This window comes from Lissotriton vulgaris, chromosome 6 (assembly GCF_964263255.1).
Source record: "Lissotriton vulgaris chromosome 6, aLisVul1.2, whole genome shotgun sequence".
NCBI classification, from domain to species: domain Eukaryota; kingdom Metazoa; phylum Chordata; class Amphibia; order Caudata; family Salamandridae; genus Lissotriton; species Lissotriton vulgaris.
The window spans coordinates 692,648,589-692,663,948 of record NC_141694.1 but is presented as its reverse complement, the minus strand read 5'-3'; the positions used below and the strand labels follow the sequence as shown (position 1 = coordinate 692,663,948).

Sequence of the window (15,360 nt, the reverse complement as noted above, 5' to 3'; positions counted from 1 at the left end):
AAGCCGTCTGCGCCCGTCCGTGCCAGTCCGGGGCTAGGGGCCAGAACCCCTGCCGGTTCAAGATCAAGGCACCACTATAGTCCCCGGAGGTTTCGGGCCCTCTGCCCCAGCCTGATGGGTAAGTGCAAACATAGTATTAGGCTAGATGGTGGGAGTTGGCAATGTAGCCACTGTTCGTTCTGGGTGGCCACACCAACAGGAATGGGGGAGGGAGGTCTTTCACTTAGGATATCCCTAAATACTTGTAGATCCCTGAGGAAGCACAGATTGGAGCTATACGATCTTTTATTGGAAAGTAAAATCGATGCCATATTCTTTACGGAGACATGGCTGGACGCTGACTCTGCGCCAGAAATTTTGGAGGCCCTCCCAAACGGTTATGGGATAATGAGAATCGATAGACAGTTGGGACGGGGAGGGGGCATCGCAATTATTTACAAGCATGACATTCGATGCTCTCTCACCCCTGCTGACATAGTCGATAGCGAGGCAGGTTTTTTTACTATCTGCACTGCCACTAACCATGTTGTGAAGGGGCTTTTGGTGTACAGACCCCCGGTACCTCACTCGACGTGCATACCTAGCCTCACTGACTATCTTGTCCAGCCTGCCCTGCGGTATGAAAAACTACTGCCTCTAGGCGATTTAAATTTGCACTTTGACGATGCTAATAGCCCAGGGGCACAAGAGCTGTGCCAGGAATTGGAAGTTTTGCAACTCTTTCTAAAATCTGTACTCCCTACCCATAAGTTGGGTCATTTACTTGACCCTATCTTTGCTAACTGGGATGCGCTGGAATTAGAGCCTCCGCTCCCGGTGCTGTGGTCAGACCATTTTCTGATTACATTTAGAGTAAAATTGTCCTGTTCCAAACTAAAGGAGAAAGCCAAGCCCGGTCTGAAAAGAAGAAGGTGGGCGGGCTTCTCACTAGGAGCTTTTGACTTGGCCTTTCAAAAAAGGGGCCCCCCCTCTGGCCACGATGCCAACGAAGTGTGTAAAGATCTTGAGAGCCGAATAATTGAGGCTCTGGATTGTACCGCACCTTGGTCTATTAAAACTTCTATTAACAGAGGGAAAACCGCACCCTGGTTTAGTGAGGAATTACGGACCGCTAAATCGTCCTGTAAACATCTAGAGAGGCGCTGGAGGAAATAATTCTCAGCCAACCTGGAAGCAGAATATAAAATCTGCCTAAAGAGCTACCATAAGCTCATTAGGAAGGCAAAGTCTGCTTACTTTAACGGTAGCATTCAAACAGCGGAAAATTCTACTAAAGAGCTGTTTAAAATCTTTAAGGAAATCTCCTCCCCAGCATCCATCGCCGAGCCTATTATTAGCTCTGTTGAGACATGCAATCGAGTGGCTGAATATTTTGCAGAGAAGGTCGAGAAGATCTCCTCCTCTTTCCCTGCCTCTGCTCGTGCTGGAATAAGTGGGGGAAAGGAATCCATGGGTGCTCCTGAAGCACAGGGCCTGTTTGAACTAATTGTGCCTCCACAGGATACTCTTAAAAATATTGCCATTGGCATTAGATCAGGCTCCCCCAGGGGCCCAGCCACCCCAAGGCTGCTTAGAGGTAGTATTGACGTAATGGAGCCTCACATCAGACATCTGGTGGAGTTGTCATTTAAAGAAATAGAGGAACTGGAAGATAAAATAAAAAAATCACCAACTATAGAGGAGGCTGATAAACAACTAGAAACTCTGAAAAAAGACATTTTGTCCTTTGCAGAATATCTCTCAAAAAGGAAACATGAGAAATTCACAAAGGACAAAAGATTCTATACTGTGGAGCGAACCTACCCTTATCTTGGAGATCATTTCTATAAAACAGATTACCATCAAGGGGAAACTAACTACAACCCACAAAAGATAAATACCTTCTCAGATTCCTCAGACCCTGATTCTGATAGTGACTCTAACTACCATGAGGAAGGTCCGTACAACCCACATAATGGACGTAGAAACATACGCCAGCCTTTTTTAGGTTATCGCGGTGCGAAACGGGGACGACAAAGAGTAAGATTTCTACCCCAATCGAGAGGCCACTACCAGACTCACCAGTACCCCACGGAACCTCAACACTACTTAGAGACACGCAGCAAACAATATCAAAGACAATGGATGTAATACCCATTTTTAACGTCTCAAATTACAAGTTAGATGCCTTAGATGTGTCCCTACTAACAAAAGGATTAACTTTTGTTCCCCATTCAAATGTAGATTTATTTGAATTACACCAGGACATACATTCTTTCTTTAGAAAAATAAGGCTACAGAAGTTTTTTATGAATAAAGAAGATATAGACCAAGATATTAGAACAAATAACATTGTAGCCTTACCATCCACATGTACTCCCTCATTGGACCAAATAGGCCCAGAGATGGCAATATTTGAAAAAGTTATCCTTAACAAATTGGAACAAGCTCTACAGTTTGTACCTAAACCGAGACACAACATCTCCAAAGAAGAGCACACATCTCTAAACAACTTGAAAAATAATAAATCCATTGTTGTTAAAAGCAGCGACAAAGGAGGTGGCATCGTCCTCATCGACTCCACCACCTATGAGACCAGCATGCTAAACATGCTGAATGATCCACTGTTTTACAAAAAAATCACAATCAATCCTACAGATAGAGTAATTAAAACAATTCAAAAAATCACAACAAAAGCTCTTGATGAAAAAGTAATCAATAAAAAGGAATATGAATTCTTGAATAAATCACAAAAAAAGATAGCCTGCATCTATGGGATACCGAAAATGCATTAAAATCAGCAGGATCCTCCCTACCGTCCAATTGTCTCTAGAATAGGTACCCCTACTGAGGCTATCTCCAAATACCTAGACAATATTCTCAGACCTTACATTCCGCTTACTCCCTCTTACATCAAAACTACAGGGTCAATCATTACAAAGGTTGAACATCTACCTTTCAATCAACACAGTGACCTATTGGTCACTTTGAATGTTGAATCCCTGTATAGTAACATCCCCGAGAAAGAAGCAATAGAGGCTACCATGTGGTTCATAGACATGTACCAGATACCATGCTGCAAACCGTTTATTTTTGAGTGTCTTTCCTTAGTCCTTAAAGAAAACGTCTTTCAGTTTGGTGAGCACATGTACCAGCAAACAAAAGGCGTTAGCATGGGGGCAGCTATGGCTCCGTCCATAGCCAATATATATATGGCTCTATTTGAGTCCAAACATATATACAATGAAATGGCGCCATTCTTTGAGTCTGTTTCCCATTGGTACCGGTTTATTGATGATATTTTCTTCATCTGGACCAATGGGGAACAGACCTTACAAGAATTCTTGGATTGGCTCAATCTTGCAGATAATAATCTTCGCTTCACTGCGCATATCAATACAACACAAGTTGAATTTTTGGATATCTATATCAGGAATGAATCAAACATGCTAGAGGTAGACTTGTACACAAAGCCTACAGGCAGGAACACCTTGCTCCACTTTTCTAGTTATCATCCAAGAAATCAGAAAGATGGCATTCCCTTTTCACAATTTCTCAGAGTGAGAAGAAATTGTACAAACCTCAAGGTCTATGACTCCCAATCGGCAATATTGAAACAAAAATTTCTCAAATGAGGCTATCCACATCGTCTCATCAGAGAAGCATATAAAAGAGCCCGATTTTATGATCGAGATGCTTTACTCAAGTCACAAAAAGAACAACAAGAACCAAAACTAGTCTGCATTACAAAGCACTCTATGCTGAATGCCACAGTTAAGCAAGTCATTAATGCCAACTGGCACCTATTAAATGTAGACTCATCACAACCCAAACTCAAAAAACCACTGTTTGCACACCGCCGCAATAAAAACTTAAAGGACCTTGTTGTTCGATCCCGGTATACTGCTGTAACCACCAAAACCCCTTTTCTAAAAAAATCAATACAAGGCACCAATGCTATTAAGGGCACCTCTCGGTGCGGCTCTTGCCAGTCTTGTGACGGCATTATACCAGGGGAAACATTTACCTTCAATCAATTCAACATACAAGCAAAAGAATTATGGACATGTAACACATGTAACATAATATATCTCATTATATGCCCATGCAATTTGGGCTACGTGGGAGAAACTTCCTGTGCAATAAAAACCCGTCTAACAGAGCACAGGTCCGCCATCAAAACACGCAAATTAACAGCCCCGCTCATGAACCACTTTTCTGAATTCCAACACTCCCCATCTGATATCAGATGGCGCATCTTGGAAAAGATCCACACACCAAATGACAATGGTGGTGATAATATCAGAAAAAAGAAAGAAGTATTTTGGATCTTTTCCTTGGGGACCTTCACCCATGGTTTGAACAATGAATTACCGTGGGACAATGCCATTCTTTAAAGCAACCAGCAAATAAAATTAGACCCAAAGATGAGCCGGCACTAAAAATTGACTTAACTTTAGCCAGTATCTAAAAATTATGTCCTTCCAATTAATGTGTTATATGAATCGGCAATTTTTCGCCCCCCCCCCCCAAAACTAAATAATAAATAGCAAAAGACCCAAATATGAGCCGGTACTAAAAACTGACGTAACTTTAGCTGATAACTAAAAATCGTGCGCCGTCAGCTAATGTGTTAAATGAACTGATATTTTTCTGGCCCCCGGGCCCCCCAGCCCCCTCCCCCCCTCTACCCTTGTCTTGTATCAGCCCTGACCTGCTGCCAATACCCTGGGACACCGTATTGACTAACATATGGCCAAGTACGTTATACACCTTTAAGAGACCAGGTAACTCTGACAACCAATGGCAAAACACATTATATAAACCAACCAATGTGATCAATTCAGATCCTTCTATTGAGCTCTCAGCCGTCTGATCGTGTTAATCCGGCACGCCGTTCTTCCGTTTATCACAGGTAAGAAGCTAAATAGAAACTTGTGCTAATTAGAACGACAAAACCACTAAGTATTACGTAATAGTAACACCTATATACGGCTATTTTTAACTTTAGATAGCCGGAAGTCTGAGACCAAAAAATCGCTACCATTTGGCCAACAACGCAATCTCGGCACGGCCCTACTTCACCGCACGTGGGTAAGAAATAATTAATATATTTGCGTTTACAATCACCGTGCAACTCGTGTCACCATACCTAACTGCCTATATAACTATTTCGATTTCAGTTAACCGTTAGTCAACTAACCCCGACTAGCTCCAACAATCACGTCACCGCGTTTGATAATATCCGTTGATCATTTTGACATAAAATGGGGTAAGAAGCAAAAAACTTCACGCCGTCTACTTCGACCGTTGTGATACATAGTCTCTCATGTACAGTTATTTAATTGCAGATAGCGATTAACCTGCAAACAATCTTAAACAGCAACCACTCGGGAAACTACGTAACACTGAAACACCCTTGGTTTGTCCTGAACAGGTAAGAAATAGATATGAAGTTTACGCAATTAATAACTAACCACCTTGATATGTATCGTGCTATATCCACATCTACACACGGCCATTTCTACTTTTTAGAGAGCCTGTAATCTGAACATAACTAAACCGCAATAGGACTAAACCGCAATAGGTCATATAACCATGTGATTTCGTCACTCCGTTACTTCATTACCTGGAGCAACATAGGTAAGAGAGATAAAAGTAATGCTTCATTCACCGCAACTATTTAGAAGCTAGCTTCTTAATTTCAGCTCTGTCTAATTTCAGATAGCCATCAACTGAAATTTGCTTAAACCTCATTTGGCTGAGAAACCGTATGGTTCCATATAGGATTATCCATAAGAATTTTACACTAAGCAGTCATCAGAGTTTTTAAAGAGAGGTAAGAGTAGAGAGAAATTGCTACCATCGTTAAGGAGGTTAACCTGTCAAATATCATAGTAAAACAGAGTCCACGTTCGTCTCTACCCTATTAATTTGTAGATAATCGTTATTCAGAGACCACTCAAGTTACCGAAGTGTTACATCACCAGTCTCTTCACCACAAATGCAGGTACTTTGCTAAAAATACTATTTTGATGGTATACTATGTCCCCACTTTTGATGTATAAATAGGCCCCCCTTCCCCTGAATACACTTTATAAAATAGATCAAACCCAACCTTCAACTAATCTAATACCTATAAATAATAAACAAACACCTTTCCTTTTCTATCCCCATGACTACTACCTGAAGGGTATCTCTATTATTCTGCTCTATGTGTTCCAATCTTGACAAATGTAATATGAAATGTCAACTGTCTTGTTTCTTCATTAATGCAAATGTAAGCATGTCTATTATTCTGCTCAATGTGTTTCAATCTTGACAAATGTTATATGAAATGTCAAACTGTTCTGTTACTTCATTAATGCAAATGTAAGCATGTCTCTATGATATTCATTGGTATGTCGAATATATTAAACCAATGTTATGCGGTATATCATGAAACTTGAACAAACCACTGGCCTCTAGAATCTGGCAAACTGTATTTAGCGTTATCAACTGTTTAGCATAAAGACAAAATTTTAAAGATTGTTTATTCATTTACAGCATCATGATGGTAAAGTCCTGAGGAAGACACCTTCAACGTGTCGAAACGCGTAGACAGGAAACCATCCCTCACCTATATCATATTTTTTATAAAGTCAATGCATATGTGACACTAAATTTATTTTTTATCATGTTTTATCATTATGTCAATGATTTCACACATGACGTCTTTTATGAAATTTATTAAAATGTACTTTGTATGCTAATTCAGTTGTGTATTATTAATCTTGTTCTGTTTGCCATCTATCCTGTGCCAGTAGTCATATTGTTTGCCTGGGTGTGTTACTTTACATATATGGAGTTGTCATTTATCTCAGGAATGGTCCCAGAAAGCTGGAAGGAGGCTTTGGTTCTTCCTTTACAGAAGAAGCCAAACATTAGCATCGACCAGCTGGATAACCTGCGCCCCATCTCTCTACTTCCGTACTTTGGCAAGATAGCAGAAAAGATTGTGAACTCCCAATTGACCGCTAATTTTGCTATTAATAACCTTCTCCATCCCTCGCAATCCGGCTTCCAAGCTCTCCATTCTACTGAATCGGCTCTACTCTACTCCACTGAGATTATCCAGAAGCTTGTGGACGAGGGGCAAACAGCGGCCTTAATTCTTTTAGATTTAAGTGCTGCTTTTGACATAGTCACCCATCATACCTTACAACACAATCTAGAGAGCGGAGGTGTAGGTGGCAGAGCATTAAAATGGCTGGAATCTTTTCTATCCGGATGTAGCTTTCAAGTCATGCAAGGCAGCCATTACTCTAAGAGTATTAAGTTGGCCCAGGGGGTGCCTCAGGGCTCCATTTTGAGCCATACTTTGTTTAACCTTTACGTTGCCCCTCTGGCTAAGATCGCTGACACTTTTGGGATTAATGCCTTGTCCTATGCCGACGATACCCAGCTGGTGGTCTCTCTGACCCAAGCCCGGTTGGATGCTGCCTCCAATTTTTTATCCTACCTTCAAGAACTGGCTGTTTGGATGGCAAATAATTGCCTAAAATTGAACTGCAGCAAGACCGAGGTATTGGTAATATAGAAGGTTCCATCAATATGGTCCTCGGCATGGTGGGCACAGTCATTGGGCCCCACTCTGACCCTGTGCGTGCAAGCTAAGAATCTCGGGATTTGGGTGGACAATAAGTTGTCCTTCGACTACCACACCAGGCGGGTGGCAGGTGCCTGTTTTGGTATCTTGAGGGGACTAAGGAAAACCTCGGACACCCTACCCACGTCTTCTAGAAAAATCCTCGTGCATGCTCTGGTAACCACACGACTTGATAACGGTAATCTGCTGTATCTGGGCGCTAATGTTAAATGTTTGCAACGTTTGCAGTCCATTCAAAATGCAGCGGCAAGGCTAGTTCTAATGCTTCCGAAAAGTGCCTCTGCCTCTGGTGAGTTGGCATCTTTACATTGGCTCCCTATTAGGGAAAGAGTAAAGGGCCAAGGTACCTGCATGACTTCTTAATCCCCTATCTTCCGTCTAGACTCTTAAGGTCTAGTGGTAAAAGTGAAGGTGCTTGTTCCTAAAATCCGATGAGCTAGAATGGGTGGCCGCTCGTTCTGCTACTGTGGAACTCGCTTCCTCAGACACTCCGGCTGGAGTGTTCAGAATGCACCTTTCGGAAGAGTCTTAAAACGCACTTGTTCCCTGCCCTCTAATCTGTTCTGCTGAGCTGTCTGTTGATTGTTGTTGTCTTTGCTCCGCAGCGCAGGGACACACTGGCCTCAGTGTAACCAGGTGGTTTATAAATGTAATTATTATTGTTATTATTAATTAGATAGAAGAAACTCACTGTCGCATCTCAGTATCTTCACTGTCTGAGAATCATTTAAGTTCTGGTGCTGACACATTGTTGAATTCTTGCACAATTTTCAAGAAAAATTTGAATAATTTAATCAGCTTGCTACCCCTCATTATTATTAGCCATCAGTCAAAGTCTAGTGTTTAATTATTTTTGATCATTGCACATTTTTTAGAATAAAAAGAAACAGCTCAATCCTTTAACAGGTACCTCCGTACCGGGTCCATTTTCTATATTAATTCGAAGCCCACAGTTGTGGGACATCAAACAACCAGCTTGATAGGTCATTTTAGCTTTTATCTGGACAGCTGTTTTCCTGTCCTTATAATGATTTATCATGCTTTCGTTAAAGGATTTTATGTTGTCAGCAATTTACTTTCTCAGTAAATTGGGCCAGTAATGAGAGAACCTGTTTAGTCACTACTATTGGCTGATTTTTTTCTGTTTCTCAAACTTTCCAATCAAAAAAAACAGTGTGATAGTTGGCACAGCAAAACCAACCACTTCTTGGAAATTGCCACAAGTGGTCAACAAATGATTCGTGAAATTGTGTGGGTGTTTTTTTTCGCTAGAACAGAAATCGATCTAAAGACTTTTATGTCACTGGTCATCTCACGGATGGGCTTGCACGTGCAATGGCTCAATTTCGAGCTCTCTTTTCCTCTTGCTAACCACAGCGTGAGACCTTGAGGAACTGAGCTTGCTGGCAGCAAAGGCTTTTGTCAGATGGTGTCGGAAAGGCAGAAGCAGGAATTATTATTGATACCTATATGTGTAGGGTTGAAAAGCGGACAATTCATTCTAAGAAATAGGTGTAGACATTGCGAGAATAAATCTCTATTCACACCCACTTATGTATCAGTACCAGTAGGAATTATAAAAACCCTCTCAGTCCGAATAAACTCCTGCACTTGAGTGAACACCTGCGGTTTCAGAAGTAACAGAGGCAAAAAGTCTTCTGGCGAAGCTACATCCAGCAAAGCAACACCTAGCAAGGAGCCACTTCTTTGAAGATGTCAGTGCTCATCACAATATCCCCCATGCGGAGGCAAGATATGTGTGAACAATAATATACATTTGTGCAAATGTGTTTCCACTTGGAAGCCAAGGACTAATTTAAAAATGGATGAAGTTAGAAGTTACATGTACTGTCTGAGATTTACAACAGCTACCGGTCGTTCTTTAATCGTATACTGAAGCACGCCTGGAAATGCCCGAGCGTGGTTGAGATCCTCTTGTAATGAAGTGTCCACAGTGACACGCGCATGCGCATCTTGACGATGACACAGGTGCCTCCGTGTTCAGTAAAGTCCAAGGCTTTCTGAATAAGATGTAAAAAGGCTAGTCTGAAACGGACTTGCTGTAGGAAAGTTTTATTCATTAGGCACTTTATGTCAGGTGTGCTTTTCCCAGAGGGACTTTAGGGAAATTCCAAACCTAACGGTGCGACATATGGTTTGCAGGTTTGTAAATGATGCCCCACTTTAAATATATTTCACCATCGTGTCAGTTGCAAAATAACACTGAACAAGCTATTGGTTGGAGTGTCTTGCTTCCGTTTTGTTTCAGCAGAGCCAATGAAAAATATGTCCACAGAATGATGTTCTTACTTGATCTGTCTTTACTTCAAGTGAGGCATCCAACACAGGCAGCGATTTATTTCTCCGAAAGGTTTGAAATACAGTGAAAGAGTCAAATTACAAAAGGTTAAAAACTGATTGTGAAATGTGTAAGAGTGGAGTATATATAATCTGCACACTCCCACAATTCGCCTAGGGGCAGCGGAAGCATATGCATGATGATGAAGTGCATATTTCACTTGACAAACGTCTGCTTTGCAATCTTAAATCAAAACTGTAGAACCTCCACTTCTACCCAATATTAGCCTCATATTTGAAAGATTATTTGTCTAAATAAAAATATTATTTTAAATATTTTTTTAAAAAATCAGCTTACGCCATTTGGATTATATGGCAGGTGCCAGCGAACACACAAATGAGTAATGTAAGCCAAGAGTTGTGATTAACAAAACCTGAGACACGCATACTATTTTTTTTTCTTCATAGGGCTGCCAGATCCCAAGAAGGTGGATTATCAAGGGTCCACCACAAACATTCACGAGGTAGAGCCCAGGTAGCCTGCAAAAACGGGAATTTGGATTGCACAATGCAAATGACTTAGAAAGAACACAGATATCATGTAAAATGTTATTTGATACATCACATTGAAATTAAGCCCATGGAACTGCATTTTCAGAATGCTGTAGCACTCGGAAGGTTAATTTTCTATCAAGGATTAATTTACGCCGGTTATTAGGTACAGGCGCTTATTTTTCCTTCTAAGATTTTGACCCAGAGCAAGAGAGAGAAAAGCACAAAAAGGAAAGAAGGAGAAGAAGCAAGACGGACAAACAGTGATGAGTGGAGAAAGTAGGGTTGAAAAAGGACCTGCAACAGTGAGGCAAAATGGTTGGGAGAATCCAGTGGTGGAAAAATAAGGCATTAGGTAGAATCTGGACTATTGAACCTCAGGACTTGCCACCCCTTACATTTGATAACCCAGGTCACTAGCTTCTGAGCAAAAGTGTAGGCCTCGACACTTATTCTTTCATAAATTAAGAACTGTCTGATGTCCATTTTTTAACAGGCTCATTGACGTTGAGGGCCCACTCTACTTATTCTCAGTAACCTACAATATTCCAAAAAGGGTCACAAAAACGTGAAATTTTATTTGGAGATTTTCATATCCTGATTCCTTGAATCCATATTTGAGGATTTTTCTGACGAATTACACCTAACAGTGCTGAAAATCCTTGGGTGTGGTGGGTTTTGCAATGTAGTATGTTTACAGTTAAGTATGTGAACATGATAATTCAACAGGTGAACATTTTCAAAGTGTTCTATTGGTTTTCGCTCCCAATTTGTAGATTTCATATTAGTGGCACAAGTGACAGGATTATGTGCACAAACGGAGTGTAAAACAACATCCAAACGCTCCAATATCGGCAGAGGATTCAGGAAAACAAGCATTTGCAACACAATCTGTCTCGCCTTTGGGACCTTATATGTATTTAGCTATGCAGGGCATGAGCCTGGGTGCTGAAACATCCACTGTTCTTTAACATGGAGGGAAACTAAGCACCAAACTGTGTGACATGCCAGGTATGGGAACATATGGAGAGAAATATTGCCTTTCAGCTGGAAATGGTATAGTCCAAAGCTCTGTTTTTAACATAAAATCAGGGCTTTTGGTGGTCAGATCACTGAAAATACAAGATTTTGAAAAAATATTATTGTCTACGAGTGCTCGTGGAAGCCAATTTCTATGGACTGGAATCTAGAGAATGCTAAAGCGATTCTAGTATTTTACTGACTTCTGCTGGTCGTTTTATATCAAGACAGTTAAATAGAGAAATAGAGGCAGTTGAATAGAAAAAATGTCCCTAAGCGGGAGAAGACAAGTCCTAGGACTGACCTCCATAGCCCACAAAGTACATACACAGTACATACACATATATGTGTATAAAAGTATATACTAAAGTATATACATGAGGTCTCGAATGCTCAAACTAAAAATCCTCATAGATGAAAGAAAGATAAATGTGTATATAAGTCTCACTCATACGCATTGTCCAGTTCAAAGAATGAGTGTTGAAAACTTGAGAAGATATAGAAAACAAATTATTTTGTAGATTTCAATCAGTACTCATTGCGATTTATGTCAAGCCCTCCGTCCCAAAATTATAAAAAAAAGTAGGGGTGATCTACTAAGACTTGAGTTAGATGTGTTGGAAATTTCAGCATGCCAGGGTAAATAGTGTATGAATTTACAGACTGGTCTGATCACAAGTGAAAAACTCCATGTTAAATGTATCACATGTGCTAAGTACTGCATGTCTGTAGTCCACATGTGCTATGTTTTGCATGTGTTATTTACCACATGTTAAACATAAAGCATATGGTAAGTAGCACCCAATCACAGGTATGAGAGGTCATGGAAATCAGTGTAAAATACCACCTTAAACCCAGCCCTATCAAAAGCAGGTGGTAAAAATTCCTGAAAGAGTAGAAAATCAAAGAAAAGCTGTAACATAATACATAAAACTAAGACCATCACAATAATAAAAAAATACACAGTACATGCACTGTTTGAGCTAAAACAAATATAGACAGATAAACACACCCGCACACAGGGCCAGACCTACATAAACAGCCAAGGACAGATGAAGCTCTCATAGGTTGATTGCAACAGCTCACACTTCTATTCCACAGTACAGCATCATAAATTCCACACTGGTAGGCAACTATATCAAGCTATTGCAGATCCATGTTCTACTAAAATAAACCATGCAGCACGAAGATTGAAACCATCAATCAATGACCTCAAATGGCGCAGCAACTCAGGCGAGCCAAGACTGACACAATGAGACTGGAACCCATAAACATGAGCCAACGTTAGAACCAGAGGATATACAGGCTCAATATGAGCACCATACAAAATATACATTCATCATTACTGATACCTTGGAGCCTAGCATAGGGATCTACTGCATCCCCCCTTCCAGAAACTGCCAGCAGTGACCGAATTCTTCGCAACAGGCACCACACACCAGACAGTAGGATTTGTGAATGGCATTTTACAGTCAACCTTCAATGCTCTGCTAAGTAATGGATACTTGGCAGAGAAAGAGTAGCATATATATTTCCCCTTGGGCACCCACATAGCCTATGCCAGCAAAGCAAACATCTATGCTACATCAGGAGCTTTGGACATCCTATGGTCAATATACTGTACTCATGCATAACTAGTGTCTGCACATAGACAGGAGCAAGTGTGCTGCAACTGTAAAATGAAGCAATATGTGCAAATGCTGTGTGAGGTGTGTGAGGTGGAACTGTGTACACTAAACCGCTGAGTTAGTTGATCAGGTTTAAACCACATTTTTATAATCCTGTGGAGAAGCAACATTAGTCACACTCACACTGTGGTTAAACATCACCCTCAACCTACTGGGTAGACAAATCAACCCTTCAACATCGAAATTGCAATTCATTATGTTTGTTGTAGTCCAATTTTAGAACATCTGAGTAGTACCATTAAATAGTTATTAGCCCCAATAAAGTACATACATGGATCAGTGTGAATATATGTAACAGGTTACATTGGTCATTCTTCACAGTAATGATGATTCTCAGCCAAGCCAACATTTTAACACCCGTATGTACTTCAATTACAACTCTAATGTCTCTTACTTTGGATTCCTCCGACCTCAAGACCTTCTTTCTTTTCTTTCACTCTAAAAATGTTTAGGATGGTTATAACTTGTTCATCTCATGGCATAAAGTAGAGCTGAGATGGATAACTACTTCCATTTGCAATTCTTTAGTGCTTGTACCTGGCAGCTCGTTTAAGTACTTTGTATTTCAAGGTTTGGAACCTGTTGTTAATGTTCCCAATCGCATCTGGATATGTTGATTCAGTATTGATTTTGCAAGGTCTCTTCTTCCACTGACATGTGCTTGTTTGTTTCTGGTGGTACAAAAGGGGGGTGTTTGTTTCTGGTGGCACTTTCAGCATGAGATGACACATTAGTCAGTTATGGTGTTTTACTACTTCCTTGGCCTGGCCCCACCATCGTTTTTTCTCTCTTTTGGACTCACAGTTTAAGTTACTTGTGGTCCTTTGCTGCTGCTTTCTTTACTTACACCCTCCTTTGGATAACAAATACTTTTCAATGGCATGTACGTTTTTTTGCACTTGCCAATAATTTTTTCTTGAGTGAATTTAATTCTTCAATTACCCTAATTCTTCATACTGTATTGTTTTACTCAGATACCTTTCTCTGGTTCTTTGCCTCCATTCCCAACTATCTTTCTTGCTTGGTTTGGCTCCGTGGTCGGCTCTGAGGTTATCTTGGTTCCCCCCCTCCTATTCTGTGCTTACTGTATATCCTTGTAGGAACGTGTGGTGTTTTTGGCCTGGACGTTGCATTGTACAATTAATTGTGTGTTAATTCCCCAAAATCTTAAAGTAAACCTCAGTTTGGTTTGATTGGTGTGTCTATAAGCCTTGTCCTTTTCTCTTGCACACTATTGATGATTTGTCTCTTCTTTTACTTTTCTTCTTAGGTTGCTTCTTGTAAAAGCGTCCTCTGACACTCTTTTCTAATGATGGACATTGTCAATTTAACCTTAGGGGTGGAAACATCGACGTAACTTTCCAGTATGGACTGCTAAAACTAATTGTATGCTTAATTCTCAGACTTGATACTCTTGAATTGTTTGCGAAACGTTTTTTCACATCAATTTGCTCTTTCCAGTGCAGTCTATGATGATTATTACTTTTGTGTTTTCTCGGTTGGTGCACCTAAAGCTTCAGTAATTATTAACTAAGACATCACATGTTTTGCCCTGCGCCATTGTTATTTACCATGACTTTGTTTTAATAGCCTCGATCTATTCAATCATTGTGTGGATTGTGGTTTATACATTATGATCTTTTCATAACAAATTTTTGTGAGGGCATTGGCCTATTTACTTATTAAATGATTTGTATTTATCAATCTTTTGGCTTACCTTTGGCTGCTTTGATTGCGCCAAGTAATCCTACTGTATGATTTGTTTATACTACCATGGTTCTAAGGGGTTATTGAGTTTACCCCGTTCATTGTTATTAATCAATTGATCAGCGGCAGGGACAGTAGAAGTGATATCACGCTCCCTTTGACCTTGATGAAATCACAGGTTTGACCACTTGCTTCATCTTTATTGCCTCAGCAATCTCTTATTTGCTCCTTAAGGGATTGTTACTAGAAAGGCAAGAAAATAATAATGCAAAAAGCGATCATGGGTGTTGAAGCCTGTTTACTTTCTGCTCTTATCACTAACTTTGGGACCCATTGAGACCTGAGGTGGCAAATTCAGTGACAGGGGTACCAAGGAGTAGGTCAAAGATAGCAGCCGTGGCCCTTAGCTGTCCTTAATTGATATCAATGTTTCACTGGTGTCCACTTAAGAATTCCTATTTGTGTCTC

The 15,360-nt window shown here is 40.5% G+C and overlaps 1 pseudogene; it reads left to right on the top strand.

Moving 5' to 3' along the window:
* Nucleotides 1-201: 201 nt before the first annotated feature.
* Nucleotides 202-2,130, top strand: LOC147707852 (uncharacterized; annotated as a pseudogene).
* The last annotated feature ends 13,230 nt before the right edge of the window (nucleotides 2,131-15,360 follow it).